This window comes from Cupressus sempervirens, chromosome 2 (genome assembly GCF_028749045.1).
Source record: "Cupressus sempervirens isolate cs-2001-9-10 chromosome 2, ASM2874904v1, whole genome shotgun sequence".
NCBI lineage: Eukaryota > Viridiplantae > Streptophyta > Pinopsida > Cupressales > Cupressaceae > Cupressus > Cupressus sempervirens.
The window spans coordinates 168,201,743-168,217,627 of record NC_143119.1 but is presented as its reverse complement, the minus strand read 5'-3'; the positions used below and the strand labels follow the sequence as shown (position 1 = coordinate 168,217,627).

The 15,885-nt window shown below is 30.9% G+C and overlaps 1 non-coding gene and 1 pseudogene across 1 annotated transcript; both read right to left on the bottom strand.

The window, feature by feature from the left end:
- Positions 1–4,836: 4,836 nt before the first annotated feature.
- On the bottom strand, positions 4,837–4,908 carry TRNAV-UAC (transfer RNA valine (anticodon UAC)). Its single transcript has one exon. It is a non-coding gene; the product is annotated as a tRNA-Val (tRNA).
- A 3,138-nt stretch (positions 4,909–8,046) lies between these two features.
- Positions 8,047–13,433, bottom strand: LOC149571588 (kinesin-like protein KIN-14R; annotated as a pseudogene).
- Positions 13,434–15,885: the final 2,452 nt, after the last annotated feature.

The window sequence follows — 15,885 nt, the reverse complement described above, 5'->3', positions numbered from 1 at the left end:
TGTTAAAAGTTTATATCACTTTCTTTCACTTTCATCTAAAATGCTTGTATAGTGGATTAGCTTTAGTTATAAAATTTGTGTATGCGAAGCTAAATACTTGTATCATTGGTTAGCTCTAGTTATAATTAGCATGTATGAAAATAATAATTTGAAAAATAAATAGTTTTAGTTACTAATTTCTATTTTTTAAGATATGTAAAATCTATTTTTTATCCTCTATTATTTTCCTAATATAGGGGGTAGGTTAAGTATGGAATACTCAAAGGAACAACATAATAAAGGAATCACTAAAAGTGTTCTTATAAACTCTACTAGTGACCAAGCTCTATCAAAGGTTTTCTTGGATATCAATTTTATTTCCATTTTATTTTAGTTTTTCAATTGTAAAACAAGGCTAATCAAAGTATTTTATGTCAATTTCAAATTAGTTGACTCATCCACATATACAAGGGGAAACTAACATTCAAGAAAATGGGCAATCTAGACTATTGAGATAGAGAAAGATGAAGCCAAAACTCCAATTTAAGAGACAAGTTCCTGGAGGTCTAGATCCTCAACACCATTAAAGAATCTCTATGAGATACGAAATAAATTCACTCATATTAGAATTAGTGAAACTAGATTTTTTGAGTCCTTTCATAGTCCAATTTTTATGATGATAGTTGGCAATTAATTCCTCTAATTTGCATGAAATTTCAAGTGGGAAGAAAATAGTTAATGTCTAAGTTAAAACCATGTGTCAAAAAATAGGTTTTGCATGAAATTACATGAGTATTATAGAGTTTGTAATTTCCATGTAGAATTTCATGATAAACAATGTAAACCTTTGATATGTTCAAGACCTTTATGTATTGAGGTATTTGTAATGAAAACTTCATTTATAATAAATTGACTAGTTTATCCTTGATCTCTCAATCAAGAAGTGTGTATGATTACTTTGAATGAATATAATATTTGTTCTAATTTTTGATTAATTTGTGTTTTTATTTCATTTTCTTTATTTTTTTTCACAACGTTTTTGGTCATGTTTACATGGTTACATTTTTAAAAGAAAAGAATATATAGTTGGTGCAAGAGAAGAATAAAATCATAGTTTATGAAGTTTCTATTTTCTTAATAAAAGATGGCATTGCTCTTGTCATGAGAAAGCTATCATAAAGGAAAAAACTATCCAAAGAAACTAGTTAGCCTAAATGAAGATGGGGTCCTTGACCATGTTTGAGGAAATATCAAGTTTTTAAAAGGAAGTAGTCTAAGCTAAACAGACAAAGAAAATATTTTTATCAATGTAAATGTCATCTCCAACAAGGTGAAGCCAACTCTCAAAAGAGAGAGATCGATGAATTCAAAAGGATAAGATTTCTAAAGTGTGAAGTCACGTCCAAGAAAAATTAAAATGAATCTTTATAAGAGGAGATTGGAGTCAAAGGAATTAACAATACAACTAGACGATTGGGGATTTTTTATAACCTCGTGATTAATTAAAAAATTTGTCCAACTTGTGACAATTCATGTTGAATGAGATTAGAAGATCATTATCTTTAAAGAAAAAGTTAGCCAAAAGCTAAGAGCTTTCCATTCAAATTGAATTTTCCTTATAATACATCATGATAAGAGAGTATCTAGCTAAATTTGAAACAAAATATCAATATGTTTAATTTATGGATTAATGGTTGAAGTTAAAGAAGGGATAGCTCAAAATTGATCTCTCCACTCTAATAAAGAGTTGGAAAGAAGAATAATTAATGCGTAAGTTCAAACCAGATGTCTACAAATAATTTTTTATAAATATTCTAGAATTTATAATCAGCATGTAAAATTGTATGATAAACATTAAAAATATTTTATCTATTCAATGTGTCTATGTATGAAGGCACTTGTAATGCATATTGATGTCCATGATATTTTGATCAATTTATATGTAATTATTTTAATGAATGGAATATTCTATATGTGTTTTGATAATTTTGTATATTTTTCTTAATTTCTTCAACCATAACTATAACCACTTTTACAATTATTGTTATTTCATTTTAAAGAATAGCTTTTTTCTTCTTTACAAGGGTAAACGCATAAACTCGTGTCACACTTTTGTAAAGGAAGAGGCTAACAAAAGTATAATTGCTCAACTTCAATGACATAATATTGTTATTACTATTTAGAATTTGAAAATGAAGTAAATTATTAAAATGTGTAGAAATGGAAGAATCTTAGGATTATATTTTTCAATAATTATTTGCAATAAGAATTGATGCATTTTCCTAATTTTTTTAAGTAATTTTTTAGTTGTTGAAAAATGTTAAGAATTAGGGGTCTAGTTCCCACCACAAAATTATATGGAAATAAACTTATTTCCCTTTGATCTTAGACTATGTTGTAGACAACATATATACCTAGAAGAATCAAAAATAAAAATTTCCTATAGACCTATATTTTCTCTTTTATAATGATTCATATTTCAACTTACTTGAAATAAATAGTTTTCATCTCACACCACATTTTTCAAAACAAATATATTCTAAGTAGAGGAAAAATTATACATTCTAGAAGAGTAGTCTCTCCTCTAGAACATAATAGAATTTTCAATTTTTTTTATATGATTTAATATTTTTTTCTTTCTCAAAATAGAAATCTTTTCAAGTGTTAAAATATGTGCCTGTAGAATTTTTAATTACAATATGCTATATCTAATTAAAACACTATAAACTCTATGTGAGAATATTCTTGACTTTGAGATCTATAAAATGGTGTTTATAAGTTATTTAAAAAAATTCATAAAAGATAGTAAGAGTTATTGAAACATCATTTTTCTGAAATAATTTTATTTTTTTAGTAATTGGATACAAACTAGTATAAAACATGCATTTAATGGACATTTCTAATAGGAAAAGTGTGAGATCATATATAACTTAGCTAGAATTAATTTGTCTAGATCATATGTTTGAACAAAATTGATTTTAAGATAGAAATACTCAAATTCTATCATTTTGATTAGTCAACCTGAAAGGTGACACAACTTTGTACTTTTACGCATAATGATTAATTATAAAGGAATTAATTTCAATGGCAGTGCATTAGCAATTCATGTTGAATTTATTTTTTCTATAAGAACTATGTAATGTCTATTACATTGTTAGTTATATTCACATAAGTTACTACATTCTATAATATTAATCTTTGGGGCTATTCAATTATTTGATTAAGATTTACTTCTTTATATGTCATTCAATGTGCTCACTTTTGAAGCTTTTGGTTAATTTTTAATCCATACAATTTCTCATTTTCTAGTAAAGGGAATTACTTTTCCTAACTTTCAAAGTTTTCTATCTAATGGTCATTTTATCAATGATAATTTTTTAAATTCTTATAGAGGATAAATAAAATATGTTCAAAAATTTTGTTGCATAGATTGTTTATTATAGGCATTTTTGCTTGCTTGAACAATTTGGCTAGACAATTTTATTATAATTTGGGTTGAACAATTTTATTTTATTTTAATACCATTTTCTTTTTAGCTTTATATTTCTCTTTCAAAAAATTTTACTATCGAGATTGATGAAAAAGCATAACTATTGAACTAAGTTTATTTTCTTCAATGGGAAGTTTGAATTTTCCTCCAATATCTCTTTTTCCATCCATCTCAATAACTCCTCACATTTGGTTCTATCAGTAACTTCTTATTTCAAAGATTGAAATGCTACTTTGTGATTTCTCAAATTTTCCCAAGATGGTCAACAGATTTATTATTGAGTTTCTTTAGGAGTATTTTTTCCCCTGTATATATATATTTTAGGATGTTGGTTGTCTTTAAGTCCACCATCAATGAATTTCATTTTATAAACCATAGAAGGAAATGAAGCCTAAAAAATGTCAGTAGGAGGTGCATAAGATCCTCTTTCTATTAGGTTTTCCTAAGAAAATATTTATTTGGGAACTCTTCTCTCCATGTGAGAGCCCATCTAGTTTCAAAGCATATTTTCTATCAAAAGTGTTTATAAATATTAGGATCAATAAATTCATTGAATTACCGAGAAAAAAAAATAGCTATACACTGGTCTCTTTGTCAAAAAATATTTTATAAGACAGTCCCCAATTACATATTTTCAATAATTTCAACTCTATTTAGGGTGTCATGAATTCATGCATTGAAGTAATTTTAAATTGTTGCTAGCATTAATGCATCATACTACAAATTATTTTCTCCTTCAATAGAATTCAGAATGAAATACAAGACTATCAATAAAATGTCAAAAGAATCCTTTGTCTATTTTCTATGTCATCTTTCCCAAATTCATTCATGAAAATAGGGTGAGATCCTACCAGTCAGGGTAGAAATGATTCACTAAATAGAAGCCTAAAATAATCCATGTCCAAACATATCTGATTTTAGTCTATTATATGTCATTAACTAAATGTATATTTATTATTTGATTAAGTATTTTACCCTTTGTTCCTTTCTACCCATTTGGTTAAAACTTATTTTTGCTAGTTTCTTCACTAGAATGTTGACATGGGAGGTTGGAGAGAATTCATGTCACTAGTACACAAACAACAATATATTACTAAATAAACTACTAAAAATTGTTGATATGTGACTAATTTTGATCATGTAACCAACGACAATTTTGCCAAACATTTATCTCCCAACCAAATTTATGACTAAATTATTTTAATCATTGATTTAGTCATTCATTGTTCTAAGTTAGTAGTTTATTTGGTAGTTTATGTGGTAATTTTGGTAGTATATTTGATAGTTAATTTGGTAGCTGATTTGATAGTTTATTTAGCATTCTATTTGGTAGTATATTTGATAGTTAATCATTAATTTAATCATATTAGGGTACGGTGGAATCGAACCACCATCCTCCTACTTGTAAAGCAGGTGCTCTTCCATTGAGCTAGTACCCTTTAAAGAGTAGTGATGTTATTAAATGCATACTATAAAGATCAATATATTTTTTTCATTATCAAATTCATTACTTGTGACTTGTTCCCTTTATTACAATAAAGTTGGGGAACAAAAAAAAGAAAAACCTTAATAGTAGTAGTTAACTGTAAAAAACCAACTAATTCATTTCATAACCAACAACAACATTGCCCAAATTGTGAAATAGTGTATTTAGTAAATTATTAAGTGTTTGTGTAGATGATATTCATAGCATCACCTTCTTTCCTAAATACTAGTTACCCATTTTTTTGCCTAGCCTTCTTTCTTGATCATTGTTAAGGTGGTCATATTCTTCCAAATGACATCTTAGAGGTACAAATACAAATACAATGCTTCTTATTTTATAGAGCCATGGCTTAAAAATGAATTACAAAACCAATTTGAAATGCTTCCATGCAATCTTCAACTAGTTGAACTCTTGATTATATTTTTCTACATCTTGAAAGTAATCTAAGCATTGAAATGAATGTATGATTCCACAATCCATCATTTTCTATCCTCCATCTAATGACAGCCACGAAATGTTATTTAAAACACTAATACAAGAATTGTGAAATTTGCCCAAAGCATTATGATACACTTTTGGATTGTCAAAATATTACTTCCTTAATAGTAAGCTCATTAGCACTTTGATATTTTCCTTTATAGGCACACTATGGGACATACAAAACCAAATGTCCATGTTAAAGCATGAAAACCAATTATAGCATACAATTCCAAAGTGCAAACTAAAAATTCAAAGGAAGGAGCATAACTTTTTAAGGTTTCCAATCTCATTAGGGATGATACTGATGTTATTTCCTAATAGTGATAGGTCCTCTAGATCTAAAATATAGAATACTTCTCTAGGAACTTTGCTTAATCCTGCAATATTTCATTGTGTAGGCTAAACTCATAGTCATATATGCCCAAACAATTGCTCCAACTAAAAAGCCATTAAATGAGAAAATAGCCACACATGTACTCTTTTCTCATTATTATCCATTTATAATGTCTTCATATGCCCTACAGGAGTTGAGAGACCCTGTAGAAGGTGAGAGAGTACAAGGTGATCCACATATAGGACTTACTAATTTTTAGCATTCGTGTGTTGTGTAAGGCCACTATTCCTTCTCCTTTATTGCTGAAGGACATATTTCTCTAACTCATTCTATAGGGCGATTGCAATGCATACAAGAAAATGGTTCCAAGGGAGGACCCACTTATTTAAAAGATAACATACTGAACATGGAAGCCATTATTGTGGTACTGAAATTGCCATATTAGTTGACACTTGGCTCCTTCACCATGTATTTCTACTTAGAATCCTACACCTAGAAAAGGAGATTTATAAGTCAAGCTCTTGTCTGCTTCCATTTTGTTTTCAATTTTCTCAAAGGAATTGACATCCACAGGTGGGTCTCATGTAGGGGTGGATTATTGGATAAAAATAACCTCTTTTTAAGCATTTTTATCATATATATACCTGTTTAATCAAATATGATTTCTATAATTTCTCAAGTGAGACTAAGTGTGTTAAACATCTCAAGTCAAATGTTGTGTCACATTATGTATAATTACTCATATTTTTTAATGACATTTGTGGATTTGATTTTTCCTATCACCTTTTGTAGCAAGATGATGAATTCAAATGCTAATTTTCTTTAGCACTACAAAAGAAATGATTCTACCACAACATAATTCTAAGGGAGTCATGATAAATAAGGTGAGACATAAGAGAGTATACTATCGACATCTAGAAGAACCACAAAATCCCAATTAATGCATGAGATAGGAGAAGAATAAACACATATATTTTTGCAATCCTTGTACATTATGCCCTTGTTATAATTCTGTGGAAGCCATTGTTGGATGCATATCCATCAGTTGTGCACTTGCAATATCAAGATTTTCATACAAATATAGTCTTGTATGTTCTCGGGTAGAGATGATGAAATGGATGATTGCCAAAGCAAAAGAGATGGTAGGAGAGTCAAAGCATGCAAGTTGACTCTATGGTTTGGTTTTAAAGGTTTGACATTTTGTCAAACATTTTGCATGCAAGGTCTCTTTACTCATAAATTTTATATCATCCATTGAATCTATATTCACAAGAAAAAGATTCCCCTATGCTATTGTAAATAAACACCTGCAGTAATGGTTCACCTTCAAAATTTTCAAATTTTCAATCTTTAAAAGATAGGCAAAGAAAGAGGAATTTCCTAACTCAAGTTTGGCTCTGAGGTATTTGATCTATAAGGCTTCAACTATAAAATGAGATCTTATCAAAACAATAAAATACCCAAATAATTCAAATCTGTGCTATTAATTGAAATAGTCAAGTAACAACTATAGAGGAAAAAGTGAGAAAACATAGATGAAAACAATACCTTATCTAGGGCTAGTGCCATTTCTAAATAGTTAGTGTTGAAAATTTTCTATCCATACATTTCATTTAGAGCAGTGCAGTCTTGGACAGTTGCCATTCTTGTTTGTGGCTGCTTCTACTCCTAATTCATCCCTTTATACTTTGTCAATGGTAAACACCTCTATGGGGTAGTGAGAAGATGAGTTCCCATTCTATGCTACGTACTCATTTGGTGAGCACGTTTGTAATTTACAATTATGTTACTTTATTACACAACAATTTATAACTTTGTTTCTTTACATCCAGATAACCTATTATGTAGAATTCATAATGTGCGCAGTGATCTAAAAGATGCAATTTTTGAAATATAAATTTCTAAACCTTGTTTAATTAGAATTTTAGCAACTTATTCTCTATTTAAATTTTAAAATTGTATGCTTATTGGATTCTTGAGTAGGTGGTCATTGATATCAGGGATATTATTTGGTTTGGTCAAATAGATAACCAGATAAAGAATTACTGGAACACTTGTTTGAGCACAAAAAAATAATTCTAAACTATTGGATCAAAAAAATTATGAATATACGAAGTGCAAGAAATAAGAAAAACATTATTGTAATATCGGTACAAGAAATGTAACACATGTATAACTTTAAAAGAATCAAATAACACTAATTAAATTAGTTACATAACTTTAAAAGCATCAGATTTTCACAATTTATAAAAGTTGTATTCTTTGGAAGCATTTTCTTTATAAGCCATAAATAGGGAATATCATATGTTTATACTTCAAAAGCTTAGTTGGATCAATTTGTTTCTAAGCTATACCAAGTTCTATGCCTCAAACTCTACTAGAAAGATTGAGCGAGCATAGTGTTTCACTTATATCATTTTAATTAGGACTGACTTGTACAAACATGAGAGTTTTTGAGTTGCCTCCTACAAATGTAATTAATCTTAGATTGCCGTAAGTTGTTTCAATCAGATTAGGATAGAGTAATAACTGAAAAAAGAAAAAAGAAATCCAAACATTTAGAAAGGAAAGGTTCACACCTAATGGATCTTGTAGTAGATGTGTTAACTTGAAGTTTTTGTATCCAAACAACTGATCATAGAATTTGAGAAAGTTGTGCTCTTTCAATGTATAAAACATAAAACATAAAGAGAGAGAAAGAGATTGTGTTATCAAACAAAACTGAATGGAATGTGACTATTCTTGGTTGCTAGAGAAGATATTACATCCCCAAGTGTAGAGAGTGATTTGTAAATTTTCTATGCCTCTTTAAGGTGCTCTCCTTGAACATTAGTTTTAGCAACTCACTCGCTACCTACAAGATCCACAAGCCAAAGCTTACTTCTGGTGCACTCTCCATTGATCAAATTCTTACATCTAACCATCACAAAAAGTATATTGAAAAATACCAATACACAAGGAATTATTGAAAGTCAAACATATGATCCACATTCAATGCATAGAACAAAACATAAGATTTTCAAATGATTTTTCTGTAAGATATTGTAATAGGATTGAAGAATTTGGAGCAAATATGTGCTAGGGCATCAAAAACGTAATTTATATGAGTGAGACTAAAGCACGAGATATAGATTATAGCATAAAAAATTTGAATAAATTATCTTCAAGATTATCACATACCAGTGTGAACAACTACTGTGTTTATTAGCATTAGTTGAGCCAACAACTTGAGCACTACTTCCAGTTTGCAACACCTCCCAGACCTCACTCATGCTATGCACTTGAGCTTCAACAAGCCATGGAACATGATGAACCCCTTTAGCTACCTGTTTTACCTCCAACCTATCAATAACACATGCAATAATTTCAAATAATTTGGCTTATTATCAATACTTGAGAGCTATATAATGACAAGATAAATCATGAAGCATTAAATGTGTTTAGGATTTACTTCTTTATGGTTTGTCCTAGTTGAGGAGGAGCTGCACGAAAATCTTAGATTTTCTCATTGTTGGTTCTGCGGGCCTCAATAGTCCACTTATTCTCCTTTACAGACCTCGATTTCTGCCCAAAAATGGCTTCACTTTTCACCAGAGTTGGCCCCTCTTTGTAATAGCTCAAAACTGACCGCTTAAGAACAGACTGTCCGAGCCACTGTCGTTCTACTTACATTGCCTGAGACGCATGTCTTGCACGCTCATTCCACCTGGAGCTTTAATTACCCCAAAGCTTAGAATCTAAAGCCATTTTGGAAACTTTTTACTGCTGGAACCAGATGAAAATGCGCTACAATTTGCTATATCTTTTGTTTTATTGCTCGCCACCATTGAATTTGCAGCCTTCAAAACCTTGAGCAAGGTAGAGTAATTGAGGCCTTAACGTGAAGCTTGTGAGCTGTTGGAGCTTGAGCTTGTCCAAAAGCTTGATTTTGACTCTAGTGATTCAGATTTGCATGCTTGAAGATATTCCTTTAAAAAGACCTCAATTTTCCTGAAAGGTTTCGAATCGCTGTTGTAGGATGACTGCGCAGTGCATTCTGTGAGAGGATGGATGCAGACTTTGTGCAATAGATCTTTGGTAGAAAATGCACAATTTGGCTTGGAAATGATGCTGCCAAGGGCCAAATCAAAGAGGAATTCTGAGGAATTGGCGTTCGAAACCCTCTGTGGGCTCATCATTACAGTGCTGTCATAGAGGGGCATATCACTGAATGAAGAGTCCCCTCTGCATCCAATTCTGCCATTGAATCTGCGCAAAGATCTTGGACACCGCATTTTCTTTCTTCATACTCAAATTCCATCTTTATGCACTGATTTCTCAAATTTACAAAAGAGATGTAAACCAATGGAGTTCAGAGTTAAATGGATCTAGGGAATAATCCTAAGAAAATCAGCGATTGTATTCTATTTATAATTTTTGGAAGCTAAAGATAATTTATAATTGTAAAAACAATCTAAAACAATCTCGTAGGTGTTCATGGATTTATGTGGTTGTAGAATGTGCTTTCCCTGGAAAAATTTCTTTTGGATAACATTCTAGTTCACAATACAAGTAGTAATGTTGTCACTATATTTAATTTATCACATTATCCATATCTCTTTTCATTTAGGTCAATGTTATCCCTTTATTATTTTTTCTAACATACTCATGGGTTTATCACATCATCTAGGTTCAAGATAGTATCTGGGCATAATATGTCAACACCCACCAAAAAGAAAAAGTGAAAATATTGAGAGGTATCATACTTCACTTGACCTTTTCTTTCATGAGCTACTCTAAAGAGCTCCTCCAATGTTCTATAGTTGACACCTCGGTTTTCTTTTGTTCCTTCCATTGTAAATGTCTTTCCAGTTCTAGTTTATCCATATGCAAAGATGCAAACATTGTAGCCATCCAAAACTAAAATGGCAACAGGTGCAACATTGGCAAAAACATCCTCTACTAGAATAACAATAGATACAAATGAGTTGTTCTTAAAAATTATGTACTTCTCTGCTTGACATGACAATAAAAATGAGTTTCAACTAAAATATTTACAAATCTTATAGCATCTGTAAATAACATTTACCTTGGTTGTCCTGTCGGGTAAAAAATGAATCAAATCTGAAGACTTTTTTGGGAGCCCCATTTTCCCATATGTTGATCTCACAGTCTTTGGCAACATCAAACTCTGCTACAGAAGTGGCTCCTTGCATGATCTCTTCAGCACTCAATGGGTGGCACCTATAGAAGACTAATGTTTCCTGCAGAAAAATAAAAGTAACTATGACTTCAGCATTTACCCCAATGACATAATTGTTTCAATGCAGATAATAAGAAACATGAAATTATTTACATGCCTTTGAGCTCCAGCAAATTTGTTATAGAGTTTCTTGCGTTCCTTATATTCTTCTACAAAATTTTCTTTTAGTTCAACGAACTGGACTTTCAGTTCTTCCTGCTGATCAACTACAAAATTAGAAATTATAAAAATACTAGCTCCTTGAAGGTTTGCAATAAAAAGTAAAAAATAGTTCAAATATTTTAAATCTTATGTAGAGCTTGCATAGCAGAAGTCATTCCACTCATATCAGCAAATGATGAGACATGAGAATTGGCCTCCACTGATACTTTAACATAGTCACTCCTCAGCATCTGTTATCCCCAGAAACAACTCATAAGCATGCTCAGATTGCATAGTTGATGCATAGAGAAAAACGACTTTTTGATAATACAAAATACTGTTCTCAGTTCCTACAGGTTCAACTTGTCACTCAATAGGTGAATTTTAGAGACCCGCATTTTCTTCTCACTCTCATGCTTGTCCTGTAGATCCTTTAACTTATTTACTTGACCCTTTATACCATAAGCTGTTAAAAAATAAGACAAATTATTGCGCAATCAATATCAAAGAACAAATTGGATAAAGAATTGTTGAAGTTAGCAATGTAAGATCAATTTCCTTTGTACCTAAGGAGCCCACATGCATAGACTTGCGCATCAGTTCATTCCATAGTTTGTCAAGTTGGCAATTAGTGTCCTCTAGGGATATCCTTGCCTCATGAAATTCTTTCTTCTTCAATTCAAATTCTGTATCAAGCTCTTCAAACTTTCTTTTATATTCTAGAGCAATTTTACAAGCACTGCTTCTACATTGAAAACCATTGACGCACATATTGTAATTCTTGATAAAAAGAATCTCTATGGTACCCTAATAGTATTAAATCAGAAGCTAAAGCAAGGATCCTTTAAAAAAATAGCATTTTGCTGACTCTGATAACATCCTTGTATTCTTATCTGCTATAACATGAACATAAATAAGGGCTATCTAGCCCATCATTACCTTTTGATTGCAGTCCTCTTCACCTAGTTTTGGTTCCTGGACATGATCTATTTTCCTTCAATCTTCTTCTCTAACATGGGGCTTAGCTTCACAGAAGATAATTTGAAGGACTTTATAGTTCCCTGTTCAACCCTGATTCTCAATTTGTTGTGAATAATCTCCCCAATTTACTCAAGGATAGAGTAGATATTATTTGGATAGCCAATACATAATGATACACTAATGTTATTGTAGGACAAAATGACACAAAGGAGACTTTCTTGGTATCTTTGGAAAGGGAAAAACTTGAAATCACACCTTATCTCTTTATTCTCTAGCATGTACTCAAGAAACTTTTCCCTTCATCAATGATAGTCCTTAGAATACCTTTATTTCAGCTCAAATAGATTTGGCCATTGAGAAGAACCGTGTTATTGGAGGAGAAAAGGTGATGGTGTGGTTTAGGAAGGAAAAAATCATGGGCGGTGGGGATAACGTTGCAATGGAAAAATTGTTCATCTGTCCATATATAATTCCTTCAATGTTCGCAAAGATTGTATTCATGGTGAATTTCCTAGTTAATTTTTGAAGCAGGGGCTGCAAGAAATATGAATAATTATATTTAAGATACATAGTAGGAGGAATATACATTGTCATTACATCTATTCTTATTCATCATCCATGTAACTTTAACTTGTTCACAACTTGAAAAGATAATTCTACAGACTACTATCCAACTCCAATTTCTTATCCAATGTGTCTGTTGCGGTAGCATCCAACTTGTGCAACAAAGTTGGAAAGAGGATTTAGAGGTTACTCTAGGCCCTGAAGAAAGGTGTTAGAAATTAGCTTTCCAAGAAAAAAAGAATAGAGAAATAAAAATAATGGGTTTGTACGTAGGTTTATGGTGTTCAAGACTGAAGTGAGAGTCGTAGCATAAACAAAAATAATCGGACTTCAAATCAGGGGTGAACCAAAGGTGTGAAGGCATGAAGATATGAATATCAGAATTTGTCTCTTCTAACCCTCCATATATACGTAATTGTTCTTTATCTCAAGATTTATTTCAAACGTGTTTATGTAGGTGGGATGAAAAGTAAACAGTGCAAGATTTTGTAGTTTCATAAGATCCCTGACTTGATTGCATCACAAATTAATACCATCTGTTGAAGCAAGACGTGAATGAGAAAGTTACTACGTTTTAGTATTTACCATAGCTAATCTTAATTTGATACCTCTAGATAGTGATAATTAAAAAAAAAATAGTAAAAGTGCAACATCTTAATGAAATCAATTAGTAGTAAAGCACATTGACAAATTAAAACCATCCTTTGAAAATATAATTTTCAAATGACTCGCCCATTGTTTTTGCTACTAGGAATCATATAAAAGTTTATGACTCACTTTATTATCCACTATATGAGCTATTGGATTGTACAATACTCGTAACTATAATATTCTAAGAAGGTCAAAAACTCTCATAGGTTTGTGTAAGTAGAATTTCCTTGAAAACACAATGAGTCTAAGCACATATGTATTGTCAAATGCAATATTTTTTTTAGGATTTCTAAAATCTTTGGCTTGTTTAAAGTTGAACAATTATGGTGGCCTCAAATACCTATAGATTACTGTGTGTATTTGCAAAGAGTTATTGATATTTGAAGAGGTCCATTCACTATCATGAAAAAATGAATTTATTGATTCTCAAAGTATGAAATTGCTATTACTAAGTAGTCACATTGCTTCAAATGTTAACTATTTCGAAACAATGGTAGTTTACAATGGAAAAGTAGTGAGACTAATATGAAGAATTCTATTATTAACAAGAGAAATGAAAGGAATATATTGTGCAAAAATAGTAAGGTGAACAATAGACATATTACTGTGGATGGCTTATTGATTTCAAGTAGCCGCAACATTGGTTATTGGAGTCCATACTCTTGAATAAGGGAAACACAGATTCACTATCAAAAAATAGTGATAAGAATAAAAGATATGATTTTGTGGGTTCCCTTTGTACTAGTTTATTTTCACTACATTTGGAAGGCTATGTAGCATAATAGGCATTTTTTCATGATAGTGTCAATTGAGAATCAAAGGAGGCATTTAAACAAAATATTTTTCTATCCTAAAACTCTTTTTGAATTTCAAAAGTAGAATCAATTATTCAAAGCCCGATTGATAACAATTTCAATATGAAAGAAATTCATTTTGATTTCATGCCATATAGAAGATCATTCAAAACAAAACAAACTGCTAGGCACACAAAAATGTAACAACTTCATGCAATGATCAAAAGTTATCATTCAATGAAAACCTACAAAACATACTCATTCAATAAAAATCTACAAAACATACCTTAAAATATAAATATAATCCTTGTTTGTAATTTCCCTTCACTCTCCCCCCAGATCCTAATCACCGACCAAAGAAGTCGCCTTGCAAAAATTGTCTTGTTCTCCTCCCCACAAAGCCTTTTCTACAAATCCACATTGAGCATATTCTATAAATATTTCCATAAGATGGTATCTCTTTAAGATTATTTATTCAAATAGTTCACATGCCTTATCCATGCTACCAAAATGTCTAACAAAGTAGTTAAAATGTCTAGAAAAGATCTTATATCCTCATGCTATGATGAATGTCTATTCATTGTTACAAGGATCTTATCTCAAGACAAGAAAGGATGATGCTACAAAAGGTTGTGAAATTTAGCTTTACACCTATCTCTTATTCCTTCTTGAATGTTTCTAAGGACTTTTCATCAAATCTATTTCATGTACCTGCTATAATTAATCCACGACACTATACTTTTTGGTGGGTATTTTGTCAAATGATTCACATGACTTATCTATGATTCCAAACATGTCTAACAATATAGTTTCATATCAAAGAAAACACCTCTACCTTCTATATTAGGGTGGATGTCCTTTCCTTTCTCCAAGCTCTTAGTGTACAACAAGCAAGTTGACCACTAGGAAAACTTATTGAGTCTAGCTCTGAACATGAAAATTGTAGTGCTTAAAAGTTTTAAAACCTTTTCAAAAAATCTAACCATTGTATTCAATGTAAACACTTTTCTTTTAGGCATTTTAGCAAACAATTCACATACATGTAATGGGTATTGTACATGGAATCAAAACCTAATTATCGAGAACTTTTCTGTAATGCATCTCCACCAAGCTCACCACGTGATTTATGGTGTCTTCACCCATGCCAAAATAATACAGGATGTAAGTTGATATGGTTGCCCCCTACAAACTAGAAGATTTGGTGGAAGCCTCCAAATTAATTGTGTTGATGAGAAGCAAGTGATGCCCAGAGCCATAGGAAGTTTCATTTTGAGATTTTCTTCTAAACATTTGTTTAATTTTTGCAACATTCGGCGAAGGTGGGTTTCAAAACCTAATTTCCATGAAGATAAAGTATGAGTAGGTCATGGCACTCTTTCATATCCAAAGGAAGGAAATGACATGCTCGACCAAGAGATGAAACAATTAACAAAAAATAGAGGTCAATCAGGGCATCAACAAAACCCTTAATATTGTAGGACCAACATGTAGTTTTCAATCGTGTTTATAATTTATGAAAGAAGAAAGGAAAATAATATCTTGTCACTTCTAAATTAGATAGATATGGGTTTACATATACCTCTCAGTTTATATATATATATATTTATATATTTATTTATTTATTTATTTATTTATAAACTTCTAATGTTTTAATGGAAGGCATGCAAGATTTTTTTTTTTTAGAAAGTCTAATTGTAATATTGATATAAATATTGTATATTGTTTGAGTTAAATCTATTGACC